Here is a 16,650-nt window from a genome sequence, read left to right on the forward strand (position 1 = left end):
TATCCACAACATCAGGTCAGAAGCCTTCTCCTACGTCCCCGAGGAAACTGACACATACATGGCTCACTGCAATTACAGATAAGTGAGGTATTTGACCCAGAGTTGCTCCCACGACCTTCTGAGGTTGCCGGAGACTAAATTCACACACTACTACCCCCTAACACCATGCTCACTTAGTCACTGAGGTTATCACCACCCTAAGGCACCGTATCTATCAATGTCAACATGTCACAGGACTCCACTCACAATAAACATATGTGAATGAACCCGGGGCCTCAAGTGTGGAGACTTTCTCCAGCCCTTCTCGGATTTTTCTGAGGAATACATAAGGGTTCTCCCCCCCACCTATGGGCTATGCAGCCTATTAATCGACCATCGACTAGGTCTCACTCGAGAGACACTGTTTGTGTACATAGTTTGTTCTTTATTTTCTGTTTTCCCCCTCCCTTCACACCTTCCCTCTTCACATGGTGGATCCATAGCGACTTTACATTAATCCACTTAATGCTAGACCCTTCAACAACCCAAAGAGTATACCTCACCAGTTATACACCACTAATATACCAACAAGCCGAGAATATTCCATCACTCCCTAGAATGGCTATGCATTTTTTCACTAAGCACCAATCCAAGAGGCGTAATGACGCTTAACATTCTCTCCCTGAATGTCAAGGGCCTCAATTCACCACACAAGCGCAGACTGGCCTTAGAAGAAGCCACTAAACAAGATGCCCAAATTGCATTTTATCAAGAAACGCACTTCCAATCCCACCACCAACCAAAATTCTCCTCTAGGCGCTACCCGATAGGATATCACTGTACTTACAAGAAGAAAAAGAGAGGAGTAACAATCATGATCAGCAAAGATGTGGCCTTTCAATTAGTCAAAAAGATAGCAGATAAAGAAGGCAGATACCTAATACTATTATGCCTAATTAATAATATAGAAATGACCCTGGTCAATATATACGGCCCACATAACGACCAACACCAATTCATGGATAAAATCATCACACTCACGCTTGCCCACAAATTTGGCGACATAATTATAGGGGGGGACACGAATTGCCTTCTAGACGCAAATTTAGACACTACCTCAGCAAACAAAGTAAACGTACACACAGCTAAGCATCGACTTCGCTCCACTGTTCTTTTGAACAAAATACTACAAAACCACGGATTTCTAGATGTGTGGAGATCCCTCAACCCCCAACAGCGGGATTATTCCTTCCATTCCATGAGTCATGCGTCATTTTCAAGGATAGATAGGTTCTTAATCCCCACTTCTCAGATCACAAAAGTAGACAACACGCAGATTGGCGTCATAACATGGTCAGACCATGCCCCTATCATGCTGACAATGAAAACTAGCTACCCCACGCAAGGCAGTCGTTCATGGCGCCTCAACGACTCACTGCTAACAGATCATACCCTAATTGCACAACTTAAAGTGGAAATGGAGACCTATTTCACACTTAATGACACTCATGACATAAGAAAAGACACGTTGTGGCAAGCACACAAGGCCGTGCTCAGGGGACAACTTCTAAAGCACTCCAGTTATAACAAACGACAACGTACAGCAAAATACACCAGCTTACATACTGAACTGGCAGGCCTCACCCAAGCCAACAAAACATCACCTTCACACGATGTCACTATTAAAATCCTTCAAATTCAAGCCCAGCTTAAAGACATGGAACTGGCGAAAACTACCTATCTTCTCTCAAAGATGAAGCACAAATTCTTTAAAGAAGGAAACAGAGCCGGGAAAATTTTAGCAACTCAACTTAAAGCACGAGCACTGACGTCAAAAATAGCCTACCTCCAAACAGAGGAGGGGAACAAAATAACTTACCCTCAAGACATAGTGGAAGAGTTTAAGTTATACTACAGCAAGCTCTATAACATAGCCAACGATAACGCCCCATCCACTCCAAGCCAAGATGACGTTGATGACTTTCTACGAGACGTCCATCTCCCGCAAATAACGGAGGAAGACTGCCACGCTCTGACTCAACCCTTCACAGAGCAGGAGGTACTCCAGACCATTGCTCAACTGCCAAAACATAAATCTCCTGGCCCAGATGGCTTCACCAATATCTATTACCAGACATTCCGCGACACTCTCGCCCCACACATGACTAAGCTGTTTAATCACTGCTTCCAAACGGGCACTATGCCCCCTGAAATGCTGCAGGCTCATATATCCACGCTGCCGAAACCAGGGAAACCGCCCACTAAATGCTCCAACTTTAGACCTATCTCTTTATTAAATTGCGACACCAAAATTTATGCCAAATTGATCGCCAACAGACTAGCCAAAATATTACCCAAGATTGTACATAACGACCAATCTGGTTTTATTAAAGGGCGTCAAGGATGCGACAATACCAGAAAAATCCTGAATATACTGTCACATATAGAAGCACATGGCACTGAGAGCTTGCTATTGGCTTTAGATGCAGAAAAAGCCTTCGATAGGTTGAATTGGGCTTATATGACATCTGTCTTGAAAAAATACAACTTCCCCACAACACTTATACAGGGGATGATGGCATTATATGGGTCGCCTTCAGCACGAGTTTCTAATGCAGGATTTACCTCTGCACCCTTTAATCTCACGAACGGCACAAGGCAGGGTTGTCCGTTATCTCCGCTCTTATTTATCCTATCGCTAGAACCACTAGCCTACAAAATCAGACAAGACCCGATGATCTCCGGAATACAAATACAAGACACTGAACACCGTTTGGCTATGTTCGCTGATGATATACTGCTCTCACTCAGCCATCCCGAAAGATCACTGCCAAGGCTCCTTTCACTCCTCACGACCTATGGTCATGTATCATATTATAAACTCAACAAATCCAAAACTCAAGCACTGCCAATCAATTTACCGTTGCATACAAGCCAACTACTCCGCAAAACACACCAGTTTGAATGGAGACAAGACCACATCACTTATCTAGGGGTGAAGTTAGCTCTCCATAAACAAAGGATGATAGCACTCAATTATACCCCCCTACCGAACTCATGCATTGCAGATTTCCAAAAATGGAAGAAAGTGCAGCTATCCTGGTTAGGACGGATCCAAACCATTAAAATGATGGTACTCCCCAAAATTCTATATATTTTCAGGATGCTACCCCTTCCACTCCCAACTATATGGTTTAAGAAAATCCAAACCACGCTTCACAAATTTGTTTGGGGCACAAAGAAACCTCGTCTACCATTACACCTCCTTCAGACGCCTCCGAGAGAGGGAGGCCTGGGGTTGCCTAAAATACAAACCTACTACAAAGCGGCCATACTTGAAGCGGCCATCAGACTACATGCTCCAAAGAACACATTCCAATGGGCGGATATGGAAGATGACACTATTAACTCACGCCCACTAATACTCACCCTGTGGACCCCAAAACAATATAGGCAAACTGCGCTCGAGACATACCCTACTACTGCTCTCACTATGAAAATCTGGGACGATCTACACGCTGAATACTCAGACAACAAGAAATTTAGCCCGCTAGCACCTATAGCGGCATTGGAGGCAGTTTCACCTTGGCTAGATATGAGACCCTGGATGAAGCTGGGAATTCGCCATATCAAAGACTTATGCACCCACTCAGCGATATCCCCTTTTCCAGTTCTACAAAAGAAATATGATTTGCCGTGTGCCTTTATCTTCCAATATCTGCAACTAAAAAGTTTGATCGAAACCAAAGTTCAGTTTCACAGTAACACACTTAACCCTAAAAGAGAACATCAGACGCTGTTCCTTAACAGATGCTTCTCTGCACCCTTGAAGCCGCAAACACTATCCCTATGCTACCAAGCGCTATTGGACAGACACAAACCCCACTCATTTCAATATGTAACGCAATGGAAGAAAGAAGGTCTACCTGAACTCACGGATGATCAATGGCTCCAATCCTTGAACGCACTCCGAGGCATTACATCATGCTTTTCACACATAGAGGCTCACAAAAAGTTGATTCACAGGTGGTATCTTACACCACACAGGCTGGCCAACATCTATCCTACAATACAACCCACATGTTGGAGATGCAATGCCGCAGTGGGAAATATGATCCACATCTGGTGGAGCTGCACGATGGTCAAACCATTATGGACATATGTAAAGGAACAGATAAAAGGAGGCACTGGGATGTCACACGAACTCACACCTCTGCTTAGCCTTATGTTACTTTTCCCGGATACATGGACTAGAGACAGTAAACAGGTGGCTACGATTGTTATTCTGGCAGCCAGAAACCTTTTGGCACTCCACTGGAAGAGTGCGTATTGTCCCACACGCAAAGACTTACTAGACAAAACATACCAATATTACAGATACGAAATACTCTCTTCGGAATCCCCAGAGAAGAAGAGGAGATTGGAGACATCATGGACATTATGGTTTGAATACATACGCATTACCCACCCTCAGACGCCTTTCTGTTGAGAGTGACTACTAGACAGTAGAAGCACATAACTACGCTTTAGAAACCTATGGCACTGACGCACACTTTTGGAAGCAGGCTGTTTACATGCCTAGATGAGAGGTAAGACAGGAGGGAGCTAAATAGCCCAACACACATAGCAAACATAGAAGGGCTCCCCATACCTGACCAAACTTATCTATACTTGAATACACTTGACTATATCAGAACTATCACATGACTACTCAATCTTACACAACTTAGACGTACGTTAGACACCCACTAACACATATCAACGTGTGACTGTACATGAGTATAATGCAATCTACGAAGGACTACCGCCTATAGGAGAGACTTTGACAGAAAGCAAATGACCAGGTTATGACACGCATCGCCCACACGCTATGTCACACATCTTGTCGTTGAAACTCTTGGTATTGAAATGTTCCAGCCAGACGCATGTTAAAAGAGTAAACTTGTCATGTTTCAATGGGCACAACCTGCTCTGTAACACCATGTTCCCCTGCCCTCCCCTGCCCCCCCCCTTTTTTCTTTTCTGTACCCCTACCACCTCCCACCGTCTTTCCCTATGTTTTTTCTCTCTGTATTTTCTCAAAATAAAAAATTATATATGGAAAAAAAAAAGAAATGTCTATCCTATTCCCCTCATCACGGAATTATTATTATTATTATTATTGCCATTTATATAGCGCCAACAGATTCCGTAGCACTTTACAATATTATGAGAGGGGATTTAACTATAAATAGAGCAATTACAAATAAACTTACAGGAACAATAGGTTGAAGAGGACCCTGCTCAATCGAGCTTACATTCTATAGGAGGTAGAGTGTAAAACACATTAGGACAGGAATTTGCAATCAAATAAGGTGGGCTGCCCTTTAGGAGAGGGCAAGAGACAGGTATGTGAGGTAGGGGTTAGTCTTGGAGGCCATAAGCTTTCCTAAAGAGATGGGTTTTAAGGCACTTCTTAAAAGATGCAAGACTAGGGGAGAGTCTGATGGCGGTAGGCAGGCTATTCCATAGGAAGGGAGCCACCCGCGAGAAGTCCTGCAAGCACAAGTTGGCCGTACGGGTGTGGACAATGGACAGGAGGTGGTCACGGGCAGAGCGGAGAAACCGAGAAGGGACATACCTATGGATCTGTGAGGAGATATAAGAGGGGCTAGAGTTGTTCAGTGCTTTATAGGTGTGAGTTAGTACCTTGAATTGACTCCTATAGCATACAGGAAGCCAATGTAAGGACTGGCAGAGGGGTGAGGTGTGAGAGAAACGACTAGAGAGGAAAATCAATCAATTATTTGATAGACTTAAAGGGGCCACTGTGTTTACCAAATTAGACTTTAGGAATGCATACAATCTGGTCAGGATTAAGGAAAATCATGAATGAAAGACTGCATTTAACACAAGGATTGTGTAATGTTCCTGCGGTTTTCCTCCTCCTGAAGCCCTGTCTGCCTTTAATCAGCTTAAAAACCTCTTTTCTACTGCCCCTATTCTCATACATCCGGATCCTTCCAAGCCTTTTGTGCTAGAGGTTGATGCTTCTGAAACAGGAGTAGGAACTGTCCTCTCTCAACGGGAGTCTCAAAACACTCCACTCCATCCTTGTGGTTTCTTCTCCAAAAAGTTATCCCCTGCAGAAGTTAATTATTATATATAGCACCTAGTTATCTAGTTGGGGATTAAGTCTGGCTTTCTACTCACAACATCAGATTAAAAGTGACGACTATGAAGTTGGCTCTCAGATTCATTGACCTGTGTGTGAGTTCTAGGAAAATCAATCCTGTGTCATATGCGTTGGTGCTCCCCCCAGCCTTGTGTATTCCTAATGTATTTCCTGTAATCGTTACACCAAGCGCATGTTTCGTCCTTCTCCTGTGTTTGTCGATGGTCGGGACGAGTATGAAATCCAATCTATTGTAGACTCCAGGTGTTCGCGTGGGGTGTTGCAATATTTAATTCATTGGAAGGGTTATGGTCCAGAGGAGCGTTTGTGGGTTCCTGCCTCTGACGCATATGCTGCTAGGCTGGTGCATGCTTTTCATGTCCGGTTCCCCATTAAGCCGGGTTTTCGGGGCCGCCAGGGTGAGTATTCGGCACGCATCGTTGTGGTGGCATTCCCACATCGCAAGGGGAATGCCACTGAATACTCACCCTATTTCTAGGCACCCGCCGGGTCCGCTCCTGCCTGGGAGCGGACTGGGACCCGGCGGGCACATCTCATTGTGGCAGCATCTCATTGTGGCAGCATTCCCATGTGGTAATGAGAATGCCGCCTATCACTTACCTCCTCCTGTGATCCCTGCTGTCCTCTGACAGGCACTTCTCCCCTCACACAGCAGCTGTCTCTATAATCATTAGAGATGCCGGCCGCTGCATGTAAGAACCTTTTAAGGTTCGTACTTAAAGGGACACTCCAGGCACCCAGACCACTTCTGCTCATTGGAGTGGTCTGGGTGCCAACTCCCACTACCCTTAACCCTGCAAGTGTAATTATTGCAGTTTTTCATAAACTGCAATAATTACATTGCAGGGTTAACTACACCTCTAGTGGCTGTCTACTAGACAGCCACTGGAGGTCACTTCCTAGTTTCTAGCTAGAGCGTGTCTGGACGTCCTCACGCTGTGTGAGGACCTCCAGCGTCGCTCAAAACCCCATAGGAAAACATTGAAATGATTTTTCAATGCTTTCCTATGGGGAGACGTAATGCACATGCGCGGCATTTCCGCGCATGCGCATTAGGTCTCCTCGGCCGGTGGGTGAGATTAGTCTCGCCCACCGGCCGACGTAATCACAAGGAGGAGCGTCGCGGAGGTGGAGACCGCGACAAGGGACATCGCCGCTGTCCCAGGTAAGTCACTGAAGGGGTTTTCACCCCTTCAGTAACCGGGAATTGGGGGGTGGGAGGGAAAGGGACCCTCCAGTGCCAGAAAAACTGATTGTTTTTCTGGCACTGGAGTTTCCCTTTAACCCTTTGAGTGCCTAATTTGGGAAACGTTTGTGTGTGTGATGTCACATGCTCCCCTGTAGACAATCAAGGAGCACCTTAGGCTATTTAAACCTTTTTCCTTCATTTCTCTTTGCCCTGTCGTGGTTTCCATTCTGGTTATCCAAGAGCGCATTTCTGGTATTGTTTCTTGTGTATTTTGACCTTGGCTCCTGGCTCTGTTGGGTTTTTTGTTATGATTTATACTCTCATCCAGATGTATATTCCAGTTAGCCTGGAGTGTCAGAAAACAAACCGGTGAATCTATCTTACCCTACTACTCTTTTACATGTCTCGATTATACTATATACCAAATTGTACTATTTTCTTTAACACTTAGAAGTATTTGTGTAGCATGTTTTCTGAGGCTGATATCTTTATGAGTGTATTTAATTGTGCATAACTAATGCATTTTCACCATGCCTACAATTGAGATAACTCCTTTTTTCTGTAATGTCTTTTGCATTGCCTCCATAAAAGAACAGATTGACACACAAAAAAAAAAATTACAAAAGTTCTGAGGAATGGAACTGATTTTGAGTGCTGAATTACATATTACAAAAGGTCCTACACAGAAAGGGATATTTGCAGCAAGCACAGGAAATTCAAAGGGGGAGTATCTTTTTTTTTTTTTTAATGATGTACTTTGTTTTTATATGTGTGTTGTAGTGGCTATAAAAATTATGTCAAATGTATGTATGTCAGCTCCAACCTGATGTGTTTTCAATTAGGTGGATTAGTTAAAAGTCTTACCATTATTCTTTCAGTGAGCTAAAGTGTGGCTATGTAAGAAACCACTTTTTATGAAGCAAGACATTTTATACAGTAATGTGCTTTTTGTGATATTTTGCTAAAAAAAAAAAATACAATGTTAAAGGGATACTATAGCGCTAGGAAAACAGAGTTATATTTCTAGCACTATAGTTCCCTCGTGCCCACAGTGTAAGGGTTAATACCTAATAACCCTTCAGGGCTGGCTTGGTGCCACACCATCTCTGACGTCACACTGATTGACAGCCACTAGACCCAGTCTTAATCCTGCAAGGTAATTATTGCAGTGTGTCAGAAACTGCATTAATTGTAATTGCAGGGTTAAGGGAACAGGCCACTGCACCCAGACCATTTCCAAGAGCTGAAGTGGTCTGGGTGCCTATATTGTCCCTTTAATGTAACTTTATTGAAACCTGCATGTCCACTTTTTTCTGTTATTGAACAGGCACGAACAAAACACGTTTTTATAGCTAATTCCAAAAAATAACCACTAAATTTAGAAATAAAGGTACTGTATATTTTCCATTTACAGTTATAGAATGACTCACTGTCTTTCTTTGGAAAATAATATAAACTGTATCCTAACATGCCAGTTTGATTTTTTTTCTTTTCCTGAGCTCTGATACTTTTATTCTTTGCCCCGAGACAACAGTTTTCGATGTTGAATTTCTTTGGTGTTCCTTGTCATCACTTGATGACATAAAGCAGGCTCGCCCTTTTTTATTTATTAATTTTAAATTCTCTTTGGTGCATGTAATATTTCGAAACCTAGCAATATAAGTCACCCTCTCACTGTCACTTTAAACAATGAAAAATAATCCATCACAGACAGATGTGAGAGGAGACCTTGAAATCAAGGCTTAAGTTCTAAAAGCTTCAACAACAATAGAGATGTCAAAAGAATTCCGCTGCTCAGAAGTATATATTCTTCGGATTTGATATGATGGATACCTTAGCTAGTATGTCAGTAACAGTTTGTTTTTATCTTTCTGTTTACCTTTATTAGTTTTGAAGCATAAATGGCAACTGTATAATTGGTTGCTACTACTTATAAAAGATAAGAAGAAACAGTTGGAAAAGATTTATTTAAAACGATATTGAGATATTCTATTCAAAGAGCTGCAACTTGCAATTAGTGTTACAAAACTATTGTCTAGCATCAATCCTAAATCTGGTTTTAATATATGCATGTGTTTCCCTTTTTTACATTTGAAAACCAACCTCTAGTTATGTTGTCATGGAAACTAGTGTAGGAAGTGCTGTGGCTTTGACACTACTAGACAGGTACTGAGTCACCGGGTCTCGTTTAAGCACAGAATTTGGTTTACTAGAAATGGAATGCACATGGTCAAGGGATTTAGAATCTGATTCTATTCATGATATGAAACTAAGTAGCTTGCATGACCTCCACGTAGTAACTTCTTCTCAGTGTAATATAAAAGAATGATCTACCTAATTTGATTCATAAAAAAAAATCACTAATTTAAAATGTGCAATATATGTGTGCTTCAATAAAGAAATGATATGTATCCCCGGAGGTCATGACGTGAGAGATGCAGCACATGTAATTAATGTCTTCCTGAGCTACAGACTTGGCCATTGCCATTCTTGACCTGTGCAGTGCTCATGAGGCACCTAGCAATATGGTCACCATTGTTTAAAGGGGTTAGTAAAGCAAATTCTTTCTCTTGAGATCTATAAAGCAAATTATAATTTCCTGAAATGTATTGTACTCCCAACATCCACACTACACACATATATACTAAAAATAACACACACAATAACCCCTACACACGGGCACACTATACCCGTAAACATACTACACCCCCATTCACTCACTAGAGCCCCTATGCACATACCATAAACAAACATTATACACATAATACACCCCACACTATATTCTTATACACAAACACTAGAGCCCTTATACACACACACACACACACACACACACACACACACACACACACACTTCAGCCCTTACACACATAGACACACTACAGCTAATAGATACACACAACACAAACCTCTATACACATACACATACTGCAGCCCCTGATACACATACTTTAGAGCCCCTATACACCCACACACACAGTAAGTCCCTACCAACATACACGGGCACACAAATACACATTCCATACAGCTCCTATACATGAGCACACACACTACAACCCTTAGCCACTCAAGATACACCACAAACAGATCTGTTTACACATACACTACAACACTAATAGTCATTTTTATACACACACAGTTCAACAACATCCTCCAAACACATACAGCACCATAGGCATGGTGGTGGAGGGGGTTTGTAGAGGGGTGCAGGGTTTTTTGTAGAGGGGGGTGCATGTTTTTTTTTTCAAGAGGAGTGCAGGTTTTTTTAGAGAGTGGTGCAGTTTATTTTTTTTAGACAGGGGTGCAGTGTTTTTTTAGATGGGGCAGGGTATTTGTGAAAGGGGGACTGGGCAGGGGTTTTGTAAAAGTGGGGATTGTAGAAAGTGGGGTTTGTAGAATTGTGACTGGGCAGGGAGTTTTGTAGATGGGTGCAGGGTTTTTGTAGAGAGGAGCAGGGGATTTGTAAAAGGGAGACTGGGCAGGGGATTTGTAGAAGGGGGACTGGGCAATGTTTTTTTGTAGAGGAGAGGGTGCAGGGTTTTTGTAAAGGAGGGGGTGCAGGGTTTTTGTAGGTTTTTTAGAAAAAAAACATTAGAAAGCATTAAACAAAACAAAAAACGAGTGGATGTTTTTTGACTATTTCTTTTTAGTTTTCATTGTAATGATAAAGAGAAAATTGAACAATCATACAACGAATACAGAGTTTATCAATAACATGGCTCGTCGATGTGGACATTAGACATGTGCAATTTGTTTCAGTCCGAATGTCTATTCGTACAAATTTAAGGCAATTTGAGACTTCCGAATGTCCAAATAGCTGAATTGCCAAATTGCTGAAGTGCCAAAGTTCTGAAGTTGCCGAAGTTCCGAACTGTCGAAGTTCCGAACTGTCGAAGTTCCGAACTGTCGAAGTTCCGAACCGTCGAAGTTCCGAAGTGCCGAAGTTCCGAAGTGCCGACGTGCCGAAATTCTGAAGTTGTCCTCTCCCCCGGCCCCTACCCCTGAGCGGCGGGTGGGGGCCATAAATAAAAATGCCCCCCCCAGGTGACTAGGGGTCCCCAATCCCCTAGTCATCCCCTCCGAAAACAAATTACTTTCAATCCACCAATCAGAGTGTTGTTATGAGTCAAATTACACAGCGTGGGAAAATTCCAAAGAACTTTCCCACGCTGTGTAAAATGACACAGAGCACTCTGATTGGCTGGATTTCAAGTTAACCAATCAGAGTGCTGTGACAGGTAAATGTAGAGACTTACCTGTCAGTCTCTTCATTTACCTGTCAGAGCACTCTGATTGGATGGCTTAAACCAACCAACCAGAGTGCTCTGAGCCTAATTGCAGGGCGGGGCAAGGCTTTATAAGCATTCCCGCGCCCTGCGGATCTCAGTCTGCGCGGTGCACACCATGAGTGTACATGGATTATTTTTTCAGCATTGGGGGGGTTCCGTCGCATTTTTTTTGCGCTTGTTTTTTTTTTCAAGTGCGACAAATATTATGTTTTTTTTATTTGGCCTTTTCTGGGGCTGAAAAAAGAAGATTTTAGAAAAAAGAAGACATCAAATGGTAAGTTTCGTTTCTTTAGTTTTTTTACAGGTACTTAGTTATTGTTCCCCCTCACTATTTTTAGGGTGAGGGGGGTAGGTAGGGATTAAAATATTTTTTGGGAGGGGGTGACTAGGGGATTGGGGACCCCTAGGCACCTGAGGGGTATAATTTTTATTTAGGGCCCCCACCCGTCGCTCAGGGGTGGGGGCAGGGTGGGAGGACAATAGGTCCCCCCCTTTCAAGTAATTTAGGGCCCCCACCCACTGATCGGGGGGGGGGGGGCAGGGGAAAAATAGGTCCCCCCACTTTAAAGTATTTTAGGACCCCCACTCACCGTGGTATAGTGAGTAGGGGCAGAATGTACTAATACTAAGTAATTTTTACTTAGTATTAGTAAATTTGGCTGAAATACCAATGTAGGTCTTTTGGTAGATAGTTCCCTAATATCGTGGGAATTAGGGAGTCATCTACTAAGCGGCTGCAAGAGAACATCCGAAGTCCCGAAATTCCGAAGTCCCGAAGTTCCGAAGTCCCGAATTTCGGAATGCCGAACCGAACCAAATGTTTTCCCCATGCACATCCCTAGTGGACATACAGAATAAAAACAGATATGAATGATACATCAGCGTGTCTAAAGTATCAATGGTGCACATCCTCGCTACCCAAACACTTTAAGGGAAAACGTATAAGTGACATAAGAAGTTGATGTGCAACAGTAGTTGCGATGTGTATCTTTGTTGGAACATAAGGTATTGTTTCTCCTTTGTGTTAGGTACTGTTTATATTGCGCTTACTTGTGTCCTCCGGATGTGGATGATCTATACTTTCCTTCCTCGGAAGTGTGGAGTGAGGAATGTTGCTTGAGGTGAAGAGATGAGATGAGGAGGTAGGATGGGAAAAGGCAATGGAGATGTGGGGCTAAAAATGAAACGTACTTACAGTGTTCAGAGCAGCCACACTGCACTATGAACCAAGCGTGGGTGGCATAATCCCCACCAGGGATTTCTTTTGAAGTACTGGATCTTGTTTTAAAAAAAAATCAGCCAGGATAAAACAGCAACATATAAAGTAAATGTACTAACCAAAGATAAGTGGTAGTCACAAAATACTTTAATTAAAAACAAAGTAAAAATACACAACGCGTTTCGCCAAACAGTAGGCTTTTTCAAGTGTCAAAGCCTACTGAAAAAGTGAAAAAGCCTACTGTTTGGCAAAATGCGCTGTGTATTTTTACTTTGTTTTTAATTAAAGTATTTTGCTCCATATTTTATATATTTTATATGCTGACGTCTGTCTGGGATGGTGTAAAGAATCTTGTGAAGACACCTCCAACTTTCCAGCAATATCCTACATGTGGGGAGTACTAAATACCACTGTATGCTGTTTTACCTAGAGCTGGGCTTAGCTCTTTAAATTGTAAGTTGGCACTTCTCCACGTCTGTGTTGTTCGTGATCCTTTCCGCATTACGGTTTTGCACTATTGGTCTCCCCTCTCTGCTTTTGTATTCCATATTCGACTACTGAGATCCCAAAGAAAGAACATAAGAACACTCACTCAAGGTCCACATTGTACCTATAAAGACTTTTTCATCTCCCTTTATTTTATTTAGTGCACTCTGTATTTGTTGTCTTTTGTTCACAGTATTTAACCCTGTAACTTTCTATGACATCCTAAAACCTGTACACACAGTAAAACATATCACAGCAATGATATTGTCAGTGAATTGACGTTTTTTGCATTTTTCACACACAAACTACACTTTCACTGATGATATACAGGTTTTATGGTGTTTTTGAAAGTTGCAGGGTCAAATAAAAGGCTTGATTTTCCTTTTTTCCACATTGAAATTTGCCAGATTGGTTATGTTGCCTTTGAGAGCGTATGGAAGCTCAGGAATAAGATTTTTTTATAGTAAATGATATGATATAATAAAAATAGTATCTTTCGAAAAACCATTTAATGGTGAGTAGAGATGTCCCGAACGGTTTGCTGGCGAATAGTTCCCAGTGAACATAGCTTGTTCGCGTTCGCCACGGATGGCGAACATATGCGATGTTCGATCCGCCCCCTATTCGTCATCATTGAGTAAACTTTGACTCTGTACCTCACAGTCAGCAGATACATTCCAGCCAATCAGCAGCAGACCCTCCCTCCCAGACCCCTCCACCTCCTGGACAGCATCCATTTTAGATTCATTCGGAAGCTGCATTCTTTTTTTTTTTTTTTTTTTAGACAGAAGTGTGTTATATTTGAGCATGCTAGGCTGAACGTGCATATATCATGCTAGTTACACTGAGGGTATGAGTATATAGCAGTACTTTGTTGTGAAAGAGGGCTGTCATGTTTAGGGTGTAGCTTGCACGTTATCAACTGTGTATTTATATCAGCAGCTCCACCACTAGTTATAAATCAAGTGTGAGTCGCCCCATGAGATGAGACTAGTAAATAACATAATACAGGAATGGTTAAGGTAAAGGCATGTAAGGAACTACGACAATAAACTCTTTAGGAGGTGAAATAATTACATGTTTAAACGCTTGCTACTTTACGATTAGTTAATGTGCAGAGAGCAGTTCATGTGATCAAAGGCATGGTGTGGAGGATCGGCTATAGTGGGACATGCTTGGCAGGCTGCTGTTTACTGCTTGTGCTCATCCGATCCCTTCTGGGTGCCTGGTGCAGACCCTGGGAATCCCTGATACCTGGAACAACAAAGGCAAGTCTCTGGCTGAGTGCCGAGTTCGCGGCTTGAGGTGGTGGAAGCTTGTTTTGTCGGGTGGTCGGATCTGTCCCGGTGGTGCTTCACGTCCGGTGCGGGATTGTGGCGGCTTAAGGTGGAGGCGAGTGCTTGACGTGGGCAGGCTCTGCATTTCTGTTTGTGCCTCCGGTCCCGTCTTCGACGCCTTTTGCATTGGTGGATTTTAATAGGGACTGCTTTGCTTAGCTGTGGTGGAGCTTGTTGGGGCTGTGGTGGAGCTTGTTTGGGCTTCCTGCTTGTTATTTGCTTCCAAAATTGATTAAAGAGTCTGTCCAGCTTAGACTCAATATCCTGCCATGCTTTGCTGGTACCAGGAGGACACGCGGCTGCTGCCATATTGGGAGAGTCGCAGATGAGTATGTCAGCCTGGGCGGCTGTGCTCTGTGCATCCATTAGCTCCAGACAGCCTATCAGGGGTGGACCGGGATAACCCCCACCGGATCGGGAGATCGGACGCCTCTCCCGCCCGGTGAGCACCAAGCCACACTTGCCATGTGGAGGTAAGACTCTGTCGAGTTGCTGACCGCTATTAAGCATGTCAGGTCGGTAAGGTAGGAGCAACATTGCTGGGTCATCCCCTTCTGGGGTGAAATTCGCTTGTTGATAGCTGTTTAAAGTGAGATATTGAGGGAGCTCACACGAAGTGCGTCTTTCCTCCATGACAGCTAGGCCCCGCCCCCGGAAGCTGCATTCTTAGTGAGAGGAGGGACAGTGTAGCTGCTGCTGATTTAATAGGAAAATCTATAGCTAGGCTAATGCATTCAGTGTCCACTACAGTCCTGAAGGACTCATCTGATCTCTGCTGTAAGGACAGCACCCCAAAAAGAACATCAGTCTGCTTTTTTTTCCTTTTTTTCTGTTTAATCTAATTGCAGTTACCTGCCTGCCAGCGTGTGTGTCAGGCTCACAGCGTATACTGTGCCCACTTGCCCAGTGCCACCACTCATATCGGGTGTCACAATAGCTTGCATTTAAAAAAACAAAACTTTTTTGACTGTAATATAATAGCAGTCAGTTTCCTTCACACGTGTGCATTTCAGGGCCTGCCAGGGCACAGTGTCACACCAGTGCAACTCATATCTGGTGTAACAGTAGTGTACATTTAAAAAAAACTAGAAATTTGACTGTGAATTAATAGCAGTCAGTTTCCTTCACACGTGTGCGTTTCAGGGCCTGCCAGGGCACAGTGTCACACCAGTGCAACTCATATCTGGTGTAACAGTAGTGTACATTTAAAAAAAAAAAAATACAATTTTGACTGTAATAGATTGAATAGCAGTTAGTTGTCTGCAAGCGTGTGTGTCAGGCCTACAGCGTCTACTCTGCCAACTTCTGCCAGTGCACAGTGCCACTCATATCTGTTGTGACAGTAGCTTGCACGCATAGTACCACTAATCAAAAAATAAATGACAGGCAGAGGCAGGCCACCCCGCAGGGGCCATCGTGGTGCTGTGATTCCCTTTGACCCTAGAATAATGCCCAGTGTTCAGAGGCCACGTACCCTGAACTCGAAAGGTTCTGAGGACATAGTTGACTGGCTAACACAGGACACCCAATCTTCTACAGCTTCCGCTCGGAACCTTGACGCACCATCCTCCTCCAGCTTAGCTTCGGGCACCTCTCAAGTTACCACTCGCCCGCCTGCCGCCACCACCAACACTAGCACCACAGCCGCTTCACTTGATCTGTCAGAGGAGTTATTTACACATCAGTTGGAAGAAATTAGTGATGAACAACCATTATTGCCAGAGGATGTAGATAACAGGGATATGTCTCAGTCAGGCAGCATTACACACATGGACGTATGGTGTGATGATGATGATGTTGTACCCGCTACTGCTTCCTTTGCTGAGTTGTCAGATACAAGTGAAGCGGTTGATGATGACGATGTGTCCGTGGATGTCATGTGGGTGCCCGCTAGAAGAGAAGAAGAACAGGGGGAAAGTTCAGATGGGGAGACAGAGAGGAGGAGGAGACGAGTTGGAAGCAGGGGGAGGTCATCG

Source organism: Pelobates fuscus, chromosome 3 (assembly GCF_036172605.1).
Source record: "Pelobates fuscus isolate aPelFus1 chromosome 3, aPelFus1.pri, whole genome shotgun sequence".
Taxonomy (NCBI): domain Eukaryota; kingdom Metazoa; phylum Chordata; class Amphibia; order Anura; family Pelobatidae; genus Pelobates; species Pelobates fuscus.